The 22656-nt window shown below is 34.2% G+C and overlaps 1 non-coding gene across 1 annotated transcript; it reads left to right on the plus strand.

The window, feature by feature from the left end:
- Positions 1–19952: 19952 nt before the first annotated feature.
- Positions 19953–20059, plus strand: LOC124886255. The gene has a single exon (XR_007043341.1). It is a non-coding gene; the product is annotated as a small nucleolar RNA R71 (small nucleolar RNA).
- The last annotated feature ends 2597 nt before the right edge of the window (positions 20060–22656 follow it).

Raw genomic sequence — 22656 nt, forward strand, 5'->3', positions numbered from 1 at the left:
CAAATAGTATCTAGACATGTTTGTTATACTATTTATAGATGATATCCTTGTATACTACTGTAGTAAGGATGATCATGTAGATCATCTTAGAATTGTCTTTCAAACTCTTAGGGATCATAAATTGTTCGACAAATTCAGCAAGTGTGAATTTTGGCTAAAATCAGTAGCCTTTCTTGGTCATATTGTTTCCACCAATGTCATTAGAGTGGAACCCCAAAAGACAGAAGCCGTAAGAAATTTGCCTAGAACTATCTCTCTGTCTAACATTAGAAGTTGCTTGGGTCTAGCTGGTTATTACCGCTGTTTGGTTGAAGTTTTCTCATTTATTGTATCTCCTATGTCTAGACTGACCCAAAAGAAACTTAAGTTTCAGTGATCAGATTCCTGCGAGAAGAGTTTTAAGGAAATGAAGACTCGACTTACTTCATCCCCAGTCTTAGTATTACCCAATGGTATGGATGGTTATATTGTTTATTATCAATCCTCCAAAGTTGGTTTGGGTCATAAGTTGATATAGAGTGGTAAAGTCATAGCCTATGCCTCTAGACTGCTTAAGCCTCATGAAAAGAATTACCCTACCCATGATCTTAAAGTAGCTATTATTGTTTTTTCTTTTAAAATCTAGAGACATTATCTGTATGGAGTGCATGTTGAAGTGTTCACGGATCATAAAAGCCTGTAGTATTTGTTTACTTAGAGGGAGTTAAATCTACATTAGAGAAGGTGGTTAGAACTATTGAAGGATTACGATGTGAGTGTGTTGTATCATTCGAGCAAGGCCAATGTAGTGAAAGATGCCCTTAGTAGATTGTTTATGGGTAGTGCTTCTCATGTGGAGAAGGATAAGGAAGAGTTTGCTCGAGAAGTGCATCATTTGGCTAGATTGGATGTTAGGTTGGTAGATTTAGATGAAGGGAATGTTTGGGTTTAGAGTAGTCTGAATCTTCCTTAGATTTGGAAGTAAAGGAGAAGCAAGATTTGGATTCTAGTTTGGTAAAACTAAAGTAGTTAGTTAAAGACAAAAAGGTGGAGGCTTTCACCCAAGGGGGATATGGTATGTTGAGATACCAAAGTAGATTGTGTGTGCCATGTGATGATTACTTGAGTCAGCAAATTATGGCAAAAGTGCATAGTGTGTATTATTCTATTTATCCAGGAGCCACCAAGATATACCGCGATCTGCGAGAAATCTATTAGTGGAGTGGTATGAAGAATGATATTGTAGAGTTTGTAGAAAGGTGTGCAACTTATCAACAGGTTAAGGTATAGCACCAAAGACCTGGTGGAACGATACAAGAGTTTGGTATTCCTACTTGGAAGTGAGAAGAGGTGAATAGGGATTTTGTGATTGGTTTACCCCATTCGCGATGTCAGCATGATTCGATATAGGTTATTATAGACAGATTGACTAAGTCAACGAATTTCTTGACGGTACAAACATCTTATATAACTGAGGATTATGATAAGTTGTATATCAAAGTTTTGGAGAGATTTTCAAAAGGGTTTTGGTACCCAAGTTCATCTTAGTTCAGCTTTTCTCCCTCAGATAGATACTCAAGAAAAGAGGACCATCCAAACTATAGAAGATATGTTGAGGGCATGAGCTCTTGATTGCAAAGGTAGTTGGGATGAGCATTTTCCTTTTATTGAATTTCCTTATAATAACAGTTATCATTTTAGCATTCAGATGGCCCTGTTTGAGGCTCTCTATAGGAGGAGATGTAGATTACCCATAGGGTGGTTTGAAGTGGTTGAGGCCATTTTTCTTGGGCCCGATAAAGTGTTTCAAGCTATGGAGAAAGTTAAGTTGATTAGAGAAAGAGTGAAAATAGCCCAGAGTCATAAGAAATCATATATAGATGTGAGAAGAAGGGACCTCGAGTTTAGGGTTAATGATTTAGTGTATCTAAAAATTTCACCCATGTAAGGGGTGAAGAGATTTGGCAAAAAGGGGAAGCTTAGTCCCCAGTATGTTGGCCCTTATAGAATTTTAATTCATGTTGCAGGAGTAGTTTATGAGCTTGATTTTTCCGCAGACATTTCAGCCGTTCAACCTATATTCCACGTCTCTATGCTTAAGAAGTGGATCGGTGACTCCACTATTGTAGTTCCTTTAGAAAGCGCAGATATTTAGAACAACCTTTCAAACGAAAAGTTTCCAGTTGAGCTTTTTGATCATCAGATCTGTAGACTAAGGAACAAAGATTGGTCAAAGTTCTTTGATAGAATCATTCAATTGAGGTGCTACTTGGAAGCAGAAGAAGATATGCGAGCCAAGCACCGTCACCTCTTCTCTACAAGCTTAGATTTAGTAGAAGGTAATACTCTTCCTTGATTCGGTTCTTTTTTAATCATATATTCAGGTATATAGTTGTCCTCATGTAAGTTCATGCACTCACAGAATTACTCAGAAGCTCAGAATGATTTGGATTCAGTTGTTCAGTTTATTTTAGTCGTGCATGATAGCTTATTGCTTCAGATTCCTTTGCACTGTCAGCTTATCTAATCACATTCAAGGACTAATATTCCCAAGGGGGAGATATTGTAATACCTTATACCTTTTCTAGCTAAAATTTGCCCCTAGAATGGTAAGGGATAGCTTCCGAAATGAAGAATAATTATTTCGTGTGATATTTTCAAGATTTAGACCTCCCATTGTGTGGGAAATTTAATAACCTTTTAAATGATAAAAGATATGCCTAAATCCGACGACCGAGTGAGAAGTTAGGGCTTTATTAAGCTTCAGTCATAAAACACCATGATTTGGGACCTTAGCACATTGTGGAGACTGTTTAAATGAAAATTTTCAAATTCCAGTGAGACTCCGCGATATTGGCGTATCGCGGAGTGGTTCCCATTCGTCAAGATCCAGTGAAACTCCGTGATTTCCTCGTATCTCGAAAAAGCATTTTTTTCATTTCTCCATTCCAGTGGCTCACTGCGATGGTGGCATGACGCGGTGATGGCCCAATTGGAAATCTATCAGAGCATCATGATAGCTTCGCATCGCGGTGTCTGTCTAGGCCCCAGTTGGCAATTTTTAGTAAGACACCGCGATCATGGCGAGTCGTGCCGTAAGCCAAATTTGGGAATTTTCCCTCTTCCAAGTAAAAATTTAAAAGGGTCTCTTTGGTCTTTTCCCAAGCCCTAAGTCATGAATAACATATGATTTAACCCATCCTAAGGATATTACATTCACTTTTCACCAAAATACTCCCAAAGAAAACCCTAGATCATCAAACTTTCTCCCCAAGAATCCAAATTCCTCCAATAATTCCCCAAGGAAATTCAAGATTAAGGAGTCCAAGAATTCATCTCCGAAGCATCAATAGGAATCCAAGATTCAAGATTCTCATCAAAGATCATCAGTTAAGGTATGTGGGGTTCTTCAACAAGGATAATTCTTTCATCTTTGTACCCTAAATTTATTTTACTTACAAATTTACTGAATCTAATGTGATTTCCCAAGAAATTGAAGATAGGGTTTATACCCATCATTGTTATTTATAGGCTTATAATGTTTCCAATGATTTAGAAGTTGAATCACATGATTATGTTCATAGTTTTATACATAATGCATAAATTTCCTATTTTGAAATAATTTCTCAATGTTTACACTATCAAGCATAAGCAATTTGATATTTTAACATGATATTTAAGCATGGGGTATTATCATAAGATTGAGTAGTATTACTTCATGAAAGATGATGCTTTAAACATCTATTGAGCAAATTATTTTTCAGTTTTCACAAACAACTTTGATCTTTTGATCATAGGTTTAGCTATGGAATCCACTTTACAGAATTTAGATTGCCTGTATTTATAGATTTACTCAGATAAAAGAATTTTTGGTTTCATAATGAACCATTATACTATTTTAAAGTGGATTTCCAATAGAATGATCTTAAAGACTAAAAAAAATAGTAGTAGTTTGCACCGAGCGGGAAGTGTGGGATTAGCGTGCCCTATCTTCCATAGAACTATGTAGACAATGTACGTACAGATTTTCATATTATTCCCACTCCAATATGGATGACAAATTTATCTTGTGATCGATCACATGGAAAGTAGGTAATACTTCCTTGCAAGAGTATGAATCCTCTCTCCAACGTGGGCATTCCTCATTAAGGGAACCTCCCTTCTAGTAAAAGTAAATAATTTTTTTTGAGAATTTCCCTACCAGTAAAGAAAAGCTTTCAAAGAATTCCCTTCATATAAAGTATTTTCCCATGCAGAATGAGTTTACAGATTTCACTTAGCCTATATGTTTTGAGAATATGAACAGAATACAGATTTCAGAACTAAGCCAAATTTCAGAACTAAGTTTAATGGCTCACAAGATTTATATTATGTGCTTTACTATTCATGATTTATGATCTTCAAATTTTAGATTTAATCAAGCCTATGTGAGTCATTTACATTTAGCATACATGATTTTATAAATTGTGATGATATTGCTTACTTATTGCATTCATCCCTATATACTCAGTACATCATCAAAGTACCGATCCACATATATGTGTATGTGCTACATTGTCTCATAATGTAGGTTCAGGTGCTCAGTCTCAGCAGCGTGAGAGATTTTTGAGTATCTCATCTACATCTCGGCAGTTGGTAAGTCCTTATAGTTTGGAGACATAATTATTTCAGACTTCTAGTTTATTAGTATTTGATTCAGTATTTATTTTAGATAGTTTGAGTCAGTTAGGTGTTTGTTCCAGTGGCTCTCTAGTTTCAGTTAGTAGAGGCTTGTCGGACTACCAGATTTACTATTTAGATTTTGTTTTAGTATTGTTTGACCAATAATTTTGAGATTAGTATGTTTTAGACATAGCCAGTTATTTCAGATAGACTTCCGTATTTAGTATGATTTTTTGTTCATATTATCCTATTTTGAGACCCAAACTTAGTAAAAAGCAGCCAGGGTTAGCTCAGGATTACTTGTAGTTCAAAGCACTGTGTGGTGTCTCGGGAACTCAGATTTTGGGGTGTTACAACAGACCCCAACTGACCTAAACATAAATAGATATCAAGTAACTAAAATATTTTCATCAATGTAAAGGAGTCTACTAAGCTAGGTCCTTGGTCTATGAGGACTTATCAAAGTCGAGATGCAGGTATTGATGCCCATAGTCAATCGTGCTACTGGAAACGATCACCAGAACCTATATTATAAGACAATGTACCGCATAGACATATATGTGGGTGAGTACTTCTGGAATGTACTTAATTTGTGGGGGTGACTGCATAAGTAAAATAAGAACAAAATATATATGTACACTTTCAAATGATGCATTCTAAGCATAAATGACTCACCTTGGACTTGAGTAAAACTAAAGACTGCAAGATCATAAAACATGGATAATGAAGCATATGAATAAGCTTAGTGAGCCATAACGCTTAGTTCTAAAATCATTGCTTTTATTCTGTCTTATAGGAGATTCTTCTAGCCGACATAAACTATGTGAGCTATCATGGAGTCCAATTTCTTAACCACGTTGGGAAGATTTGTCCTATCCTTGCCATCGAAATAGAACCTTAACCTATAGTGATCACCGAATGTAACCGATATTAGGAATTAAACCTATGGAGTCTCGTAGTTTCTAGGAATTTAGGATACACTCATCCACATTCCCTTCTCGGCGCTAAATTCTTCTCCCATAATAAACATATATGCTCATACTTAAGAAATTCCTCTTAAAATAACATACAGGATTATAGATTGTAAATCAGTTATGCATCACTTTTCTTAAATCTTAATCAGAGGGAACACATATGGATTTCATATCATATCACAGATCAAAATATCAAGCTTTTCTCTAAATCATGCTATAAAACATATCACTGGAGCTTAAAAACGTAAACTTCTTGTAAACTCTGTACTTGTACTTACGACTTGCAATTCATTCTTTATATCATAGAAATTCTTAACAAAATATTATACTCAACATTCACAATGAAATATGTCAACAATATCCCAGTTAAGATAACAAAATTAAATCACAACATAAAATTAACAAGTCTAAACTTGAATAGATGTAAACCTTGATGCACTTAAATCTTTCAGTCACATGATAGTGTTATACTTCAAGAATATTATTATTTTGGTATGCACCCTAATTTAAAACAAGTAAATTCAAATTTAATATCATATTTTATGGGCACAAGGATGAATGAAGAACCTTGTTCAAAACCGCACATACCTAGAATTGCTTGACTTGTAAAGAAGACTTAAACTTTGACACTTGAGAGATGACTTGGTGAGAGAAACCCTAATCTTGTTGTTCTTGAAGATGGGAGGAAAAAATATGTTTTAATCAACTGAAATATATAGAAAAGTAACACCTCTCTTAGGTTATATGTCGTTGTTTGGGAGTTATAAGAGGGGAAAAGACCAAAATTCCCTTAACTAAACTTACATAAAATTAACCGCCATCATGAGTCAACTTATGCCTTGTACGGTGATATTACAAGTTGGACTAGTAACTTATAAGCTTCGTAGTCAAAAACATAGCACATACGTTGGTCAACATACGGGTAGTAACTTACAACTCATTACTTCTATATACGACATGAAACAATCACTCGTAATTTGGACAAAAACTTAGGGAACCTATACTCTTGACCTTATGATTGCTCCATATATGACTCATGTTATCAAGTGACGACTCTTAGGGTTAAGTCTTACCCCAAAAAAAACTACCACTTGTACCGCTCCAAAATCTGATTTGCCGAGATGCCACACGATGCTCCGAACTACAAGTAGTCTTGAGCTAACCCTAGTTGCCTTCTACTAAATCTGAATTCTCAACATAAAGAAATATGAATATAAAATAATAATAAATATAGAAAACTGTTTGAATTATCTGAGTATATCCGGAAATACTAATCTCATTAGTCTAATAAAGAAAATACATAAAATCTTAATACTGCAATTAAAATCTCAAACTGAATCTAGTAGTCCGATAAGCCTCTATTGACTAAATCTAGAGATTCACTGGGACAGGCCCCAGCTGACACAAACTATTAGAAATGAATACTGAATCATCTACTAATAAACTGGAAATCTAAATAGTTGTCCTTGAACAATAAGGACTCACCAACTACATAGATATAGACGAGATGCTCGAAAATCACTCACGCTACTAAAAATGAGCACTTGAACCTACATTATGAGACAATGCAGCACATAGACATATATGTGGATCAGTACTTTGAGGATTTACAGAGCATATGGGAGTGAATGCAATAAGTAAACAATATCATCAATATTTATAAAATCATGCATGCTAAATGTAAATGACTCACAAAGGCTTGAGTAATATGAAAATTGAAGATCATAAATAATGAAGAACAAAGAATATAATATAAATATTGTGAGACATTACATTCAGTTCCAAAATATATCCTTTCTGAAACTATCACGTTATCTTGTCAACTGTAAGGGAAATACTTTATCTTAAGACTTTAAGATTCTTAAGAACCATAGCTTCCAAAAAGATATGCTTTTATCTTAAGGTTTTAAACCAATAGACTGTTTTAAGAGTAGGGGACTTCTTTTGGGAGGTTCTTATAACTGACATAAACTATGTGGGCATTATGGAGTCCAACGTCTTACTCATATTTGAATAGAACTTCTTATTTTAAGTAATCACAATCTTAGTCATCCACATAGAAGTGTGAATAATCTTAATCCTACAGGGGCACGTAGTTCTAGCGCATGAAACCTTGGTAACATACCCATCTCGATGCTAAATACTGCTCTTATCTTATGCTCTAGATCTTAGAAAATCCACTTGAAAATAGCACAACGGCTTACAAAAAGAACAATTATGCTCTTTATTTTCTTTAAATCTCAATTCATATGAACAATGTAGATTCTTTATCTTAGCTCAGGACCAAAAGGTCAAATCTTTATAAAAAATCTGAGAATAATCTTATCATAGGGTGCTCATAGCATAAACAATATTGAAATAATAATCTTTAATTAGGGCTTAGTGACCCATGCATCAAACTCGCATTAAAATATCATAATGTTCATGCTTCATAATGTAAACATTGATAAACTAATTCAAAATCTAGAAATTTCTGTAATATGAATGAAAATATGAACATAAACAAGGAAATCAACTTCTAAATCACTTGAAATCTCGTAATATTATATATCACAATATTGGGTATAAACCCTAACTTTAATTTCATGGGAAATCACATGAAATTCTGTATGTTTGTAATTAAAATAAGTTTTGGGTACAAGGATGAAAATCATCCATGTTGAAAAACCCCACATACCTCAATTGATGAACTAGATGATAAGACTTTAATATTGGATCCCTATTGATGCTTTGGAGTTGAATTCTTAGAGTTCCTAAATTGGGAATCCTTAATCTTAAATTTTCATAGAGAATTGATGGAAAAATTGGGTTTTCTTGTAGAAAAAGTTTGAGTCTTAGGGTTTTCTTTTGAGAGAGAATGGATGAAACAAGCATAAAGTGCTTGAAAATATGCTTAATGATGTGTTTTACAGGAACTAGGGTCTTGGGGATTGACCGAAATTTCCCTATTAAACTTTAAATCCAAACTGGAAAAATGACCAAAAATTTCGATTTACTAGGCCATCGCGACGTGCCACTATTGTGGTAACTCACTGAAAAAGGATGAGTGGGAAATGGGCAGTCACCGTGATACATCACAATTGCAGTGCCCCTTTGGATTACCATATTGGCCACTAGCGTGACGCGCCAATATCGCGTAGGCACGCTGGAAATTGCCAAATATGAAATGGAACCCCCCACCCCCCGCCCCCCCGCAAAGCACCATGATCATGGAGACTCACAGGAATTTGACAATTGTGATTTTACACTTTTCTGAGATGTGCTACGGGCCCAAATCACGGTGCTTTATGATTGAAACTTAAAATAGCCATAACTTCTTACTTGGTTATCGAATTTAGGTGAATATTATATTGTTGGAAAGCTAATTCAAAGTCCTACACACTGGAGGTGTAAATCTAGAAAATTCTACATGGATGGAAAGTTATTCTTTCTTAAAAATAATGCTTAACATTCTAGATGTCAAATTAAGTGAATAAAAGTATAGGGTATTTCACCACTCCACACTGCCTTAGCTACGACTTACATTTTATGACTCATGGGATATATATTTGACTTAAGAAGGTGAATCATAAGTTTATAGTGGCTTTTAGAGATGCGGTATTAGAATATATCTTATATCTATATGACTATTGATATGGCTTTTGGATATGATTAATGCTATCGCCTATGATATGATTAATTATATGGCCTATAGATATGATCAATGATATGACCCATAGATATGATTAGTGATGTCTCATAGATATGATTAATAATATAGCCTATATATACGTGATATGGTTTATAGATATGATAAATGATATGACCCATAGATATGATTAGTGATATGACTTATAGATATGATTCATGAGATGGGTTATGTATATGTGATATGGATTATAAATATGATTAATGATATGGTTCATAGATATGATTAGTGATGCGGCTTATAGATATGATTAATGATATGGCATATATATAAGTGATATGGCTTACAGATATGATTAGTGATATGGCTTATAAATATGATTTAAGGATATGACCTATAGATATGATTAGTGATATGGCTTATAAGTATGATTAACGGATTATTGATATGACTATTGATATGACTTTGGGATATGACTATTGACAAGGCCTATGGACATGGTTATTGTCCCATCTTAATAAATATGGTATTGGCATGGTTTATGGGTGTGGAACCGATATGAGTAATAATTATGATTCTTGGACCAGTGTATAGTGTTGTGTTCTAATGCAGAAGCAAGTGTATGCGATCGTACAAGTAATATAGTGACAAAAATAGTCAGAAATCATACCTACGAAGACTATGTAACTAGCAATTCAACAAACTTTAGTTTTTGACAAAACTGTATTACTTATTTTGAAGTATCAAGATGATGACACATTACGAATAAAAAATGTAAATGAATAAGAAATAAAATTTTTGACAAAGGAAAAGTAAGCAGAGGTTTTAAACAATAATGATGAGAATTCCAGTGTTGAGGAACTTTTAACAATCTTATAGATCTCTATTCTTATCGTTGTCTAGTTTATTATCGAGTTATTCATTTGCAGGGTTTATAGTATAATCATGGTCTCCCGACCTCTAATCTTCTACCTATCTGAATATTGCAACTACATCGCTGAGAGGGGATGCAATAATCCATTTAGTTACATAAATCTATCTTTTTGCACGTGAACCAAACAAGGCTTCTAGGTATATCTCTATCCTAGAACAAATTCAAATCCCTTATTTTATAAAAGGATGTGAACCTTGTTCGTTAATCTCTTCATTCTATCCTATAATTCTCCTCTCAAATTCACATAGGAATATAGGTTTATTCTAATAGTGGCCACTCATCAAAATAGCAAGCACAAGAAATTAAGAGCAATTCATACGATAATCCAACAAGAAACTACGATAAATAATATCAAAGTGTAATCATGTTCATGGCCCCAAACTCAGAACAAGTGTGTTTAGCCACTCATGGTTGAATTCAACATCAAAAACAAATAATTAATCATACAAAGTACAAATCTTGAGATAAAGAAGTTCAAAGAACCCTAAAAGAGAGATTTCTTATTTTTCCACCACTGCTCATATTCCAAAGTGTTTCCTATTTATTTGATTTGTTGCTTTTATATGTTGGTCTTATTTTTTGCTTTTCCATCTCACCGCGATATTGTGTTCGTATTTCCACTGTTAGCTCTATGACGCATCCTTATCGTGGTGAGCTACTAGATTGTGCCATTTTCAAGAAGTATCCACCACCGCGACCCGGTCCTATCGCCATGAGCAACTGGAAATTAGTATTTATTTATTTATTCCTCACCGCGGCGTGGTGTTATCGCGATTGAGCACTGGAATATTTACACTAGAGAATTATCATGCACTGTGTCGCGGTCTAATCACGATAGGTCACTGGATCTTTCTTTCTCAATTTTTTCTTTCTTGCTTCATTCTTTTTTTTTTCTAAGCCAAGTTCCAGTATCCTCATATCAACAAATTAACCTCATTGCTCCATTCATCGCTAATTTCTCACTCATGTGCCCAATCATATTCAATTTCATCATAATTTAGCCCTGCATAAACTAATTATGTCCATTTGATAAGGAACACAATTAAAACTCAAATATAATAAGAATAACATATTTTAGCTAACAGAACATGTCCAAATATGAGTGAATATTGGTGATTGGACATATAAATACGCCTAAGATCACCACCCTACACTTAAGACCTTGTTTGTGTTAGAACAATATCGATCAACTCTATACTCAATTAAGATTAACTTTACAACCTAGGAAAAATGCTTGTGCTGGGCACTCATAATTTTAATAATGACTTTTCAACTAAAAATGTGTCAATTCACTTCTCTGAACATGGGATAATTCTTTTTAAACCTCTTTATCTCAACAGTGAACTTCCAATTTGTTGGCAAGCATAATCAAGTCACTCAATCTAAAAAACAAGATAATTCACCTGACGTTTATCCATACGCACCCTCACAACAAGAAAGTTTCCACATATTAACTCACAATCTTACAATATACAACTTATTGAGAATATTAGAGTTAAATTACTCGATCTCAACAAAGAATTCGTACATGAAAGATAATGAACCATAATCTATCCCTTAGTGTACTACTCCACAAATAGTCAGAGGTTTGAATAAAGGATCAACTAGGTCTTTAATTGTTGTAATGCAGGCGAAGGGACGAGTAGGACTATTTAGGAAATAGTAGCTAAACTTCCTAAGCGCTTTAATACATCGCAATGAATAATTAAGATTAGTCTCTAGCAACTAAATTTCACCTTCACTACCTTTACAAATCCTTTTGTTTTACCCCATATCATTAAGCTCATTAACATGGAAATGGTGGGAGCATTTTCTATTAATACAAGAATCAATTTTGAGCATAAATTTTCTTTTTTCACTCCTAACCGCAACACATAAATATTTTTCACACCAATAACCACTACTTTGGGGCTATACTTTTACCTTTTCTCCTCTTATTTTTTCATACTACTGACTCAATTAATTTTACTTTAATGTGCTTAGGAGCTTTGAATAAAATTAAGGTCTATAAAATAAGGGATTAGGCTACATATGAGGTTACCAAAGAAATCAAGCTATAGGCTCAATGGGGATTACTAGTGATATGCATAAGGGTGGGTAGATAAGGTCTAAAAATTCATCTATCTTCAATAATTCCTACATCATTTCCTACACCCAACATTCTTTATTTGTATTTGCAAAAAAAATCGGGCTAGTTCTAGACATTATTATACATGTAGAATACAAACAAAAACTCTCACTCTTAGTGCATGATAGATTCAAGTCAGATCCTTATGGTTTCCGATCTCATACTTTATCAAATTCAAGTTTAAGCCAACAAACCGAATTACACCTATTGAGATTAAGATTCTAAAATTAGCTCCCTTATTAGCTTAAGACATGCTTCTATTTTAAGATAAATATGTTCAAAGTCACTTTCCTAATAGCCCAACACAAAGCATTTCTCCTTAAGCCATTATTCAATTCTCAGCACTCCTTAATTTCCTAAGACTAACTACCCTTAAGAGGATCGTCATCTATCTATCATAGGGGAGTGTAGTTAACTATGACGACTTATTGAGAATTTCCTTGAGGGAAAAAATGAGAATTGCCTATTGCCTTGAGGGAAAAACAAATATTTTAAACTAATAAGAAAACCATTACTAAATACTAACTATTACAGGCAATATTGTTTTGAATAGTTAGGATGGCTAAGTTAGAAACCCAAAAAGAAAAACTAAAACCATTCAACATAATAAAAACATCCACCAAAATAAAAGCATCTAAACAAAACAAAGTGCAAGGAATGAGAATAAGATCTGAGATACCACTACCCACACTTAAACTAAAGCATTGTCCTAGTGCTTACAAATAAGATCAAGTAATGAGGTGGCGTACTACTCCTTGATCAGGCCTCAGCCATGTCATCATCAATTGCTTCATCATCTATATCATGTTCCTCAGCTCCCATATTAGGTTGTTCTTTGTCCTCTGACTTAATTTTTGAATAATACAACTACCTCTCCTCGTCAGTAGACACATCATCATCAAAAATCTTATCAAATTATTGACCTATTTGCAAAAAAGTCCTGGCAAGGTGAGCTAGAGGGTAATCCATCTCAACCATACAAATTTATCATTAGTTGTTGGTCTTCCCCGTACTCACAGCTGTAGCACCTGCAAACCATAAATACTAGCTGTCATCTCATCATTTTGAGCCAGATGCTTAGGCCTAGGGAGGATCCGTCCCTAAGCCACATCTATGCTCCTAAATCTCACCACATCAATTGGACGCATACCAACCACCATCTTGTAATCTGAGTCTTCTTCCTCAACCCTATGACTCCTTAAGAATCTGGTCAGTAATCCTCCTAATGCATCTCGATGCCCATCATGGTAACATGACTTTTTCATCGAAGAGAAACTCACAGCACCTATATTGATATCACTGTCATCACACATAAGAGCATAAATTAAACATACCCTATCACATGTGATATCAGTCATATGTTTTCCTTGAATAAGGCAATGATGGATGATCTTCCCCTACATACTTATATCTCTATTCATTTTGGCATAAGGAAAAGACAAATGGAGACTAGTGCCTCATTTTTTAGACCACCTAGTAGCATATCTAGTACGAACTAATATGTGTCCGAGATGGGTGTATGGAGAGGTAATGTTCAGCTGCTTTAATGGTTCCACATCAGCCTTGAGAACACCTAACAATTCATTTAAGTCCTTCATTGTAAATGTGACCACTTTCCTATGGATCTTAACCTCATGGTATGGGTCCCTCGTGTTCCAATTAGCAAAATATTCCCATACAAGGTATAGATTACACTCCGTGGGCTTGTTGAATACAAAGGTCATATGCAACTACTCTTACTAGTGAACCATGCTTGGATACTCACACTGTAAGTTTTCTTTGTTGGTGTTGATAAACACTTTCAAAATGTACTAGGTGTCAAGGTGTTTCTAGTACCACTTTTTACGAGTTTCGGTGATCCACCTATATCCAAACCTCCATGCCTGACCACGAAGGACTGTTAGAGTTCTTGGTACCCTGTCAGTCTACTTATTTCTCTTATTAGTTGGCTTAGAGGTCCTAGCCTTTTTTTCTTTCCTTTTTGTTGATGATGATCTATAGTACTTGTTGGTCAGAACATGCAACAAACTAGTAAGACATGAGTCTTTTAATGTGCTAGCTTATACTAAGTATGGACAAATGTTCAGGATATCCCACAATTTGTTGCTAGCGATGTTGCAAATATATACGAATGGGGTACTCAGACTCCACCTTGTTTGACATTTACAACTTATCTGTACAAACACCTCAAAGATAAATTAAACCAAAGGCATGTGACTGTACTCGTGCTTTATGTACTCATCTATTTGAATCAAGTACAACCCTGTGTATCACAATAAAATTCATACATTAATCAACCTGTATTCATATCAAAAGCTCACTTGGTATAGCATTACATTTAAAACCCGTTTACAAAGATTCAACCTACTATACACGAATGTAAAAATTTGGCCACCATTAAAAAGTTGAGTCAACAAGAACTTCGTTTAATCAAAAAGCCAGGAACACCCCATACTTAGTCGCTACATAAACTATGAATCGATTCGAAGTAAGGTACTCAGAATTCCCTTCTTGGTGATGCACACTCCCTATGCTAAGCAAGTTTGAGCATCATATGCCTAATTTCTTCCATAAATAAATCATATTTTAGTATTAGATGCCAATTCAACATTCACCCCAAAGCTCGGTCATTAACCAAGTTCACCCATTAGTAAAGAGGTCAAGATCATACATACAGGAATGCCAAATAATGCTAAACACACTCTACATAAATTATCAAAACATTTTAATATAAACCAATCTATTCACATAGTCACAACCCAAGCACTAGAATGATTTTGAAATTGCCATCAAAATAAAAAGCATGGACAGATATTGTAGGCACTTACCTGAATGGACTTAAATGAGGGAAAGGATTATTTTTGTTCCAAGCTTTGATGTCCAAGAATTAAGAGAGAAATAGTTGAAAGGAATGGGAAGGCGGTGCACTAGGGTTTAAAATAGAAGGGTGTAGGGTTATTTATAAAGAGAGCTAATCAATTAGGGTGGGGTCGGGTTTAACCTAAAGATTTAATGAAAATTTTTCAAAAAAAATACCCTTACTGCGACGCGGCATTTTCTCAGTGAGATACTAGAATTAAAAAATTTATAATTTCAACCCTACCGCGATGTGGTGTTATCGACGTAAGCCACTGGAGTCAAAATTTTAGAGTTTCAACCCCTTATTTCTTACTCTTTTTTGGTACCACACTTGCACACATCTTTGACAAACTTGAAATCTTTCTTCTACATGTTATTTGTTTGATTCTAATTCTCACTTTTTCACCTCAAATTCTCTCATCCTTGTATACTAAAAAAACTAAAAGAAACAACATAAGAAAAAGTGGGTTTCCTCCCACTCAGCGCCTTAGTTTTGGTCATGGCACGACAGATCTATTAGTATTTTTTCACTTTTTTTTATTTTTTTTATTTTCTTATACTTTTTCAACAACTAAAAAAAATAAACTACACTATTACACTACAATCATGGGTTGCCTCCCATGCACTGCCTTAGTTTACTTTGTGGCACGACTTATCTCAATTTCATTCTTCCACAATGGTGAGGTACACATTGTGGAAATCTCTATGATCCTCCCAATAATTCTTCACTCTCTATTTATTCACAATGAATCTTTCAGTCTCCTCCTTATTCCATAGCTCAACAGCTCCATGAGGCATTATTCTCAACACCTCAAACGGCCCATACCACTTAGAATGCAACTTACCAAGAAAAAACTTCAAACTCAAATTTAATAGAAACACCAGTTTTCCTGGATAAATATATCTACTCAGAATATGCTTGCTATTCCATTTCTTAGTTTTTTCTTTGTATAGTTTTGCATTCTCATTAGCATGAGGACAAAAATTATCAAGTTCATTTAGCTTCAACAAATCTTTTTACCAGTAGTCTTCATATCGAGATTTAGTTTTATAACTGCCGAATAAGCTTTATGCTCAAGCTCCACAAGTAAGTGGCACGCTTTCCCATATACCAAGCGATACGCATTGGTCCAATGGGCATCTTAGGCTTTTCCTATATGCCCATAGTGCATCATCCAGATTTTTCAACCAATCCATATGCTGGCCATTAACAGTATTCTATAATATCTGCTTGATGTCTCGATCAGAGACTTCTACTTAGCCACTGGTTTGTGGATAGTACGTTGTGGTCACTTTATGCCTAATACCATATTTATCCAAGGGATTTTTAATCGAAGTGTTAAGAAAATGCATACCTCCAGCACTGATAATAGCTTTGGGTGTGCCAAAATGAGAAAAGATATGTTTCTTTACAAATATCATCACAACTCTTGTGTCATTCATAGGGAAGGCGACAACTTCTACCCACTTAGATACGTAATCGACCACCACTAGGATATACAAGTTTCCATAAGATGGTGGAAATGGTCCTATAGAATCTATCCCCCAAACATCAAATACCTCAACCTTAAGAATGTTGTTTAGGGTAATCTCATGATGTCTTAATATTGTACCTTGTCGCTGACATTGATCACACCCCTTCACAAAAGCAACTGTATATTTGAATAATGTTGGCCAAAGAAACCTAATTGTAACACCTTTTTAGTGGTTCGTTCACCCCCATGATGGCCACCATAAAGAGATGAATGGATCTTTTATAGCACTTTTTTAGATTCAGCTTTAGAAACACATCACCGCATAATCCCATCAGGACCCCATTTAAAGAGATAAGGGTCATCCCATATGTATGAATGAGAATCATATAATAACTTCTTTCTCTATTGATTTGTATATGAAGGAAGGTTATCCCCCCACACTAACAAATTTACCATGTCCGTATACTAAGAAAACTCACACAAATCAAGTGCCAAGAATTTTTTATTTAAAAAATCTTTTTGGATGCAATGTGTATCATGAGTAATGTGATCACGATTCTCTATCCTTAATAGATGATCTTTTTACTTTATTCTTCGCTCTTTTTAGTCAGGCACTTCTAGATCAAATTCTTGAAGGATTAGAATCCACCAGATCAACTATGGCTTTGCATTTTTTTGTAGAATAAATACTTGATGGCATTATGATCTTTGTGAACAATTTCTTTGGTCCCCACCAAGTATGATCTGAAATTGTCGAACACATAGACGAGTGCTAGTAACTCTTTTCTATAACTATGTAATTCATCTCGGCATCATTTAAGACTTTACTTACATAATAAATAGAACAAAATACCTTGTCTTTTCACTACCCCAAAACTACTCCAACAGCTACATCACTGGTATCACATATCAACTCAAATGGGAATGCCTAGTCTGGAGAAATCAAGATGGGTGCTTTTGTCAATTTCTTCTTCAACCTCTCAAAAGCTTCTTTACACTCAGCCCTAAAATAAGCTTAGCTTTTTTTTCCAATAGTTTACATATAGGACTTCAATAGTTTATACCCTGAGTATCCATCTAGAAAATAATAGTATTCTTCTCTTACCAAACCTTCAAGAATTTGATCAAAGAACGGGATAGGATAATAATCCTTTTTGGTAGCTTCATTTAGCTTTTGGTAATCAATGCAAATCATCCAACCAGTCACAATGCTAGTAGAAATTAACTCATTAGCTTCATTGGTCACCATAGTCAGCCCAACTAATGTAGTTGATACACACTTACCTTATAACCTTTTTCCATGTATATACTATGCATTTAAAAATTTGCATTAATTCACATGATTTACTATATCTTCCATCCATTTGCCTTCTTCCTTTTTTTCAAAACTACCAACGCTTCTCTCACGTGTACATCAGACAAAACTATAGACAAAATCACAGGTAAAGTATCATTGTCACAAAGAAAGACATATTTTAAATAGGGAGGAAGAGCCTCGAGCTCTAATTTTAGGGAATCATTAGTAGATGCTTTGGTATTTGGGGCAATTGGTCTGTTCAACAGCTCAAAAGCCACCTTTCTAGTTTCAATCACCGCCAAATCCATAACTTGAACCAATTAAATTGCCTCTACATCACCATAAAGATTATAACCCATCAAAGCTCGCTCTAGTGGATCCTTTGAAAATAACAGCCTCAGCTTAGACTCAAGGTCTATAACTGATATAGAAGACAATTCTTCATATATAACAGTCAACTTTAGTGCCTTGTATACATCAAAACCCTCAACTTTGTCATGTGCTCTCATAGTCATCTTTTTTGCAGCTATATAAATAACTGACTTCCATATTTCTTGGAATAGACACCCCACAACAAATAGAACAACTAAATCAACTTCAAAATCAAGAATAATATTGTTTACTAGAAAAATTAGTGATCCCACATGCATTAATATATCTTTGATAATTCTGTCAGGCCTAGCAAGGGACCTATCAGCTAACTACTAATTAATGGTCGTGGGTTTGGGACTCCCAAGACCCATCTTTCAAAACCAAGATATGGGCATATGATAAATTATAGCCCTTAAGTCACATACACTAAGAGCATTGATGGTCTGCCTAATGGTGAATTTTAAAATAAAACTACCTAGATCATTCATCTTTGAGTGAAATTTGTTTTGTCTCTTATATGTACACTCCTTAGTAAGTTCTACGGTAGCATACTCTGTACAAATATTCTTGTTTGCCACTACGTCCTTTAAATACTTTGCATACTTTAGAACACATTGTAGAATATCAATAAGAGAAAGATTGACGTAAACTTTCTTTAAAGGTCCAAAATTTCATTTAACTTGTCTCCTCTTGGTGCTTCCAAAGCCTTTGAGGGAAGGGTAGAGGTAGATTCTTCTTCTCTACTTGGGTTTCATAACTCTTAGCTTTTTCTTTGACCACTTTCTCCTCATTTTTTTTAGATTCATCATCAATATTTGTTGGACTAAGATGCTCCGATTCTTCCTTCTTTAAATGCAAACCACTCATTATTGTGACTGTATTTACCTACTTTGTATTTGGCTCTATATCACTAGGTAAACCTCCTTGAGGTCTAGTGTTTTTTGCTCTCACATTCTGAATAATTTGTAGCTCCAAATTCTTCGTAATTAATTTTTTATTCTTAGTATCTGCTGCTAACTATGCATGAGAAGATAAAAGTTGCTTCATCATCTTCTATAAATTTCTTATTTAAGTTGTGCCTTGATTAATTTGAACTTATTAATTCTATTGCACTGGCCTCTTATACTAATTATCTTTATGTGATACATTTCTACCCCATGAGAAATTAGGTTGATTCCTCCAATTTAGATTATAAGTGTTACCATAATTCTATTGTTCTTAATGGTTAGCATTCCCTATATAATTTATGAAATCTGGATTAACTGGACAAGCATCTATTGTATGCTTAGTGCTTCCAAAAATCTCACACAATGCATTCACCTATTGAACTGTATAGTTGTTGCTGCCAGATGTGTAACCCCTATCTTTATATTATAGAACTGATTAGTTATCTGATTTTGTTCTGAAGTAAGTTGTGTCGATAACACAGTGAATTAATCTACCTTTAACACACCAACAACATTCTTAGGAGCACTTCTTGAGTCAGCATGCCATTCAGGATTCCTTTATGAAATCCAATTCAATAGTGTATAAAATTCATCATAAGTTTTGTCAAAAGCTTGTCCACCTTTTGCTGAATCAAAAAGAATCTTAGTATTTGGCTCCAACCTCTCTATTAAAGTATGAACAAAAACATCATTAGACTGATGGTGGTAAGGGAAATTTCTTAGCATCCCCTTATATATCTCCCAAGCTTGGTAGAGATTTTTTCCTTCTTTCTGCCTGAAACTCAAAATCTCACTTCTCAAATATGTAGTCTTCACTGATCATAAGAACAGAATAAGGAACTTCTGAGCCCGATCATCCCAAGAGTTTATGGATAGTGGTGGTTCATCATGTAACCACCTTTTTGCTTCCCTAATTAAAGAAAAGGGAAAGAGAGTCAGTATGACATAATAAGTAGACACCCTTACAGTAATGTAGATATCTTAATTTTTAAGAAGGTTTGTATGTCCTTCTTTGGGTCTTCATATGATTATCCAGCAAATTTCCCAACGGAATTCAACAACTGTACCATATTTCTCTTTAATTCAAATTGACCACCTAGCTCTGACTTATGGATTCTATTAGTAGCATAGTTCGTAAGTGGGATTGACACTTCTTAAATAGGTCTGTCATCTGCTTGAGCAGGAGAAACTAGAATCATCAGTGCTAGAACATGTTCGATATTTGGATCAATAACATTTGGATCTCCTTGTTTTACCATTTGAACCTTCTAAATATGATAATGAGATCTTCACATCTATTGAAATACTAGTTTTCATTCCAAATAAGGCTCTACCAACTCTCTATCTCTCGCCAGTCCTATATTTAGCTAATCCTTCAAAATTTATCCATAAAGATCAAGTCTTTAACACTTAAACTAATAATAAGAAACAATAAATTTATAAAAATACTAATTATAATAGTCCCCGACAATGGCACAAAAAACTTGTTGTGTTCTAATGTACACGCAAGTGTATATGATTATATAAGTAATATAGTGACTAAAATAGTCGGATATCGTACTCACGAGGACTCTGTAACTTATAATTCAACAAACTTTAGTTTTTGACAAAACTGTATTAAGTGTTTTAAAGTATCTAGATGATGGTCAACTTTTGAATAAAACATGAAAATGAATAAGAAATAACAATTTTTGAGGAAGGCACAATAAGCATAGGTTGTAAACAATAATGATGAGAATTCCAGGGTTGACGCACTTTTAACAATCTTACAGATCTATATTCTTATTGTAGTCTAGTTGATTATCGAGTTATTGATTCGCAGGGTTTATATTATGACCATGGTCTCTCGACTTCTAATCGTCTACCTATCTTAAAATTTCAACTACATCATTGAGTGGGGATGCAATAATCCATTTAAAAGCATAAAGCTATCTTCCAACAAGTGAACCCAATAAGGCTTCTAGGTATATCCCTATCCTAGATACTAATTCAAATCCCTTATTTTATAAAAAGATGTGAACCTTTCTCCTTAATCTCTTCATTCTATCCCATAATTCTCTTCCTAGATTCATATAGGAATAAAAGTTTATTCTATTGGTGGCCACCCATCAAAATAGGAAGCACAAGAAATTAAGAACAACTCATATGATAATCAAACAAGAAACTACAATAAATAATATCAAAGTGTAATTATGTACATGACCTCAACCCTAGAACAAGGGTGTTTAGCCATCATGGTTGAGTTCAACATCAAAAACAAATAATTAATCATACCAAGTCAAAATTTTGAAATAAAGAAGTTCAAAGGATCCTAAAAGAGAGATTTTCTTTTTTTTTTGCTACTTCTCATGTTCCAAATTATTTCCAATTAACTCGATATGTTCCTTTTATAGCAGGGTATTTTTTCTTTTTTGTATCTCTCCACGATGCGGTGTTATTCTTTCTGTTGTTAGCTCCATGATGCGGCCTTATCATGGTGAGTTACTAGATTAGGCTATTTTGAGAAGTATCCCACATTGCAATACGGTCATATCATGATTAGCTAGTGGAAATAAATATTTATTAATTTCTCTCTCACCGTGACACAGTGTTATCATGATGGACCACTAGAATTTCAATATTGGAGAATTATCGTGCACCTTATTATAGTCTAATCATAATGGGTCACTGATCTTTCTTTCTTAACTTCTTCTTACTTTCTTCATTCTCATCTTTACAAGCCAATTTCAACTATCCTCATCTTAGCAAATTAACCTCATTGCTCCATTCATTATTAACTTCTCACTTATGCATCCAATCACATTTAATTTTATCATAATTTAGCCCTTCATAAACTAATCATGTCCATTAGATAAGAAACACAATTAAAGCTCAAATATAATAAGAATAACATATTTTAACTCATATAACATGTCCTAATATGGGTGAATATTGGTTATTGGATATATAAATACGCCCAAGATCATATAAAATACATAAAAGGATGGTTCATGTTTATATTTTATTACTATAGTCAATTAAGTTAGTTTATCAATATGGCTTATGGATATGGTTCAATGATATGGGTTATAAACATCAGTGTTGATTCAAGTCCGACACATGATCATAATGATGGTGATACTATGAAGTTCTGATCTATTACATATCCGCACCAGATATCTAATAAATCTATTACATCTATTACATATCCGCACCCCCCTACAAATATTCTTTTTGTTACTAGTGGTATACTAGCTTTGCCTTTTGCATATGTAATAGATTCATTAGGTATATAGTGAATCTATTTTTATTTGTGCGTGGACATTTTTTAAAATTTGTTTTAATATCTTTTAATGATTTACTTTTTTTGTAAGATATATTCATTAATTTATTATTTTATCCTGTAGTAATTACAGAGTTAC

This window comes from Capsicum annuum, chromosome 7, assembly GCF_002878395.1.
Source record: "Capsicum annuum cultivar UCD-10X-F1 chromosome 7, UCD10Xv1.1, whole genome shotgun sequence".
NCBI lineage: Eukaryota > Viridiplantae > Streptophyta > Magnoliopsida > Solanales > Solanaceae > Capsicum > Capsicum annuum.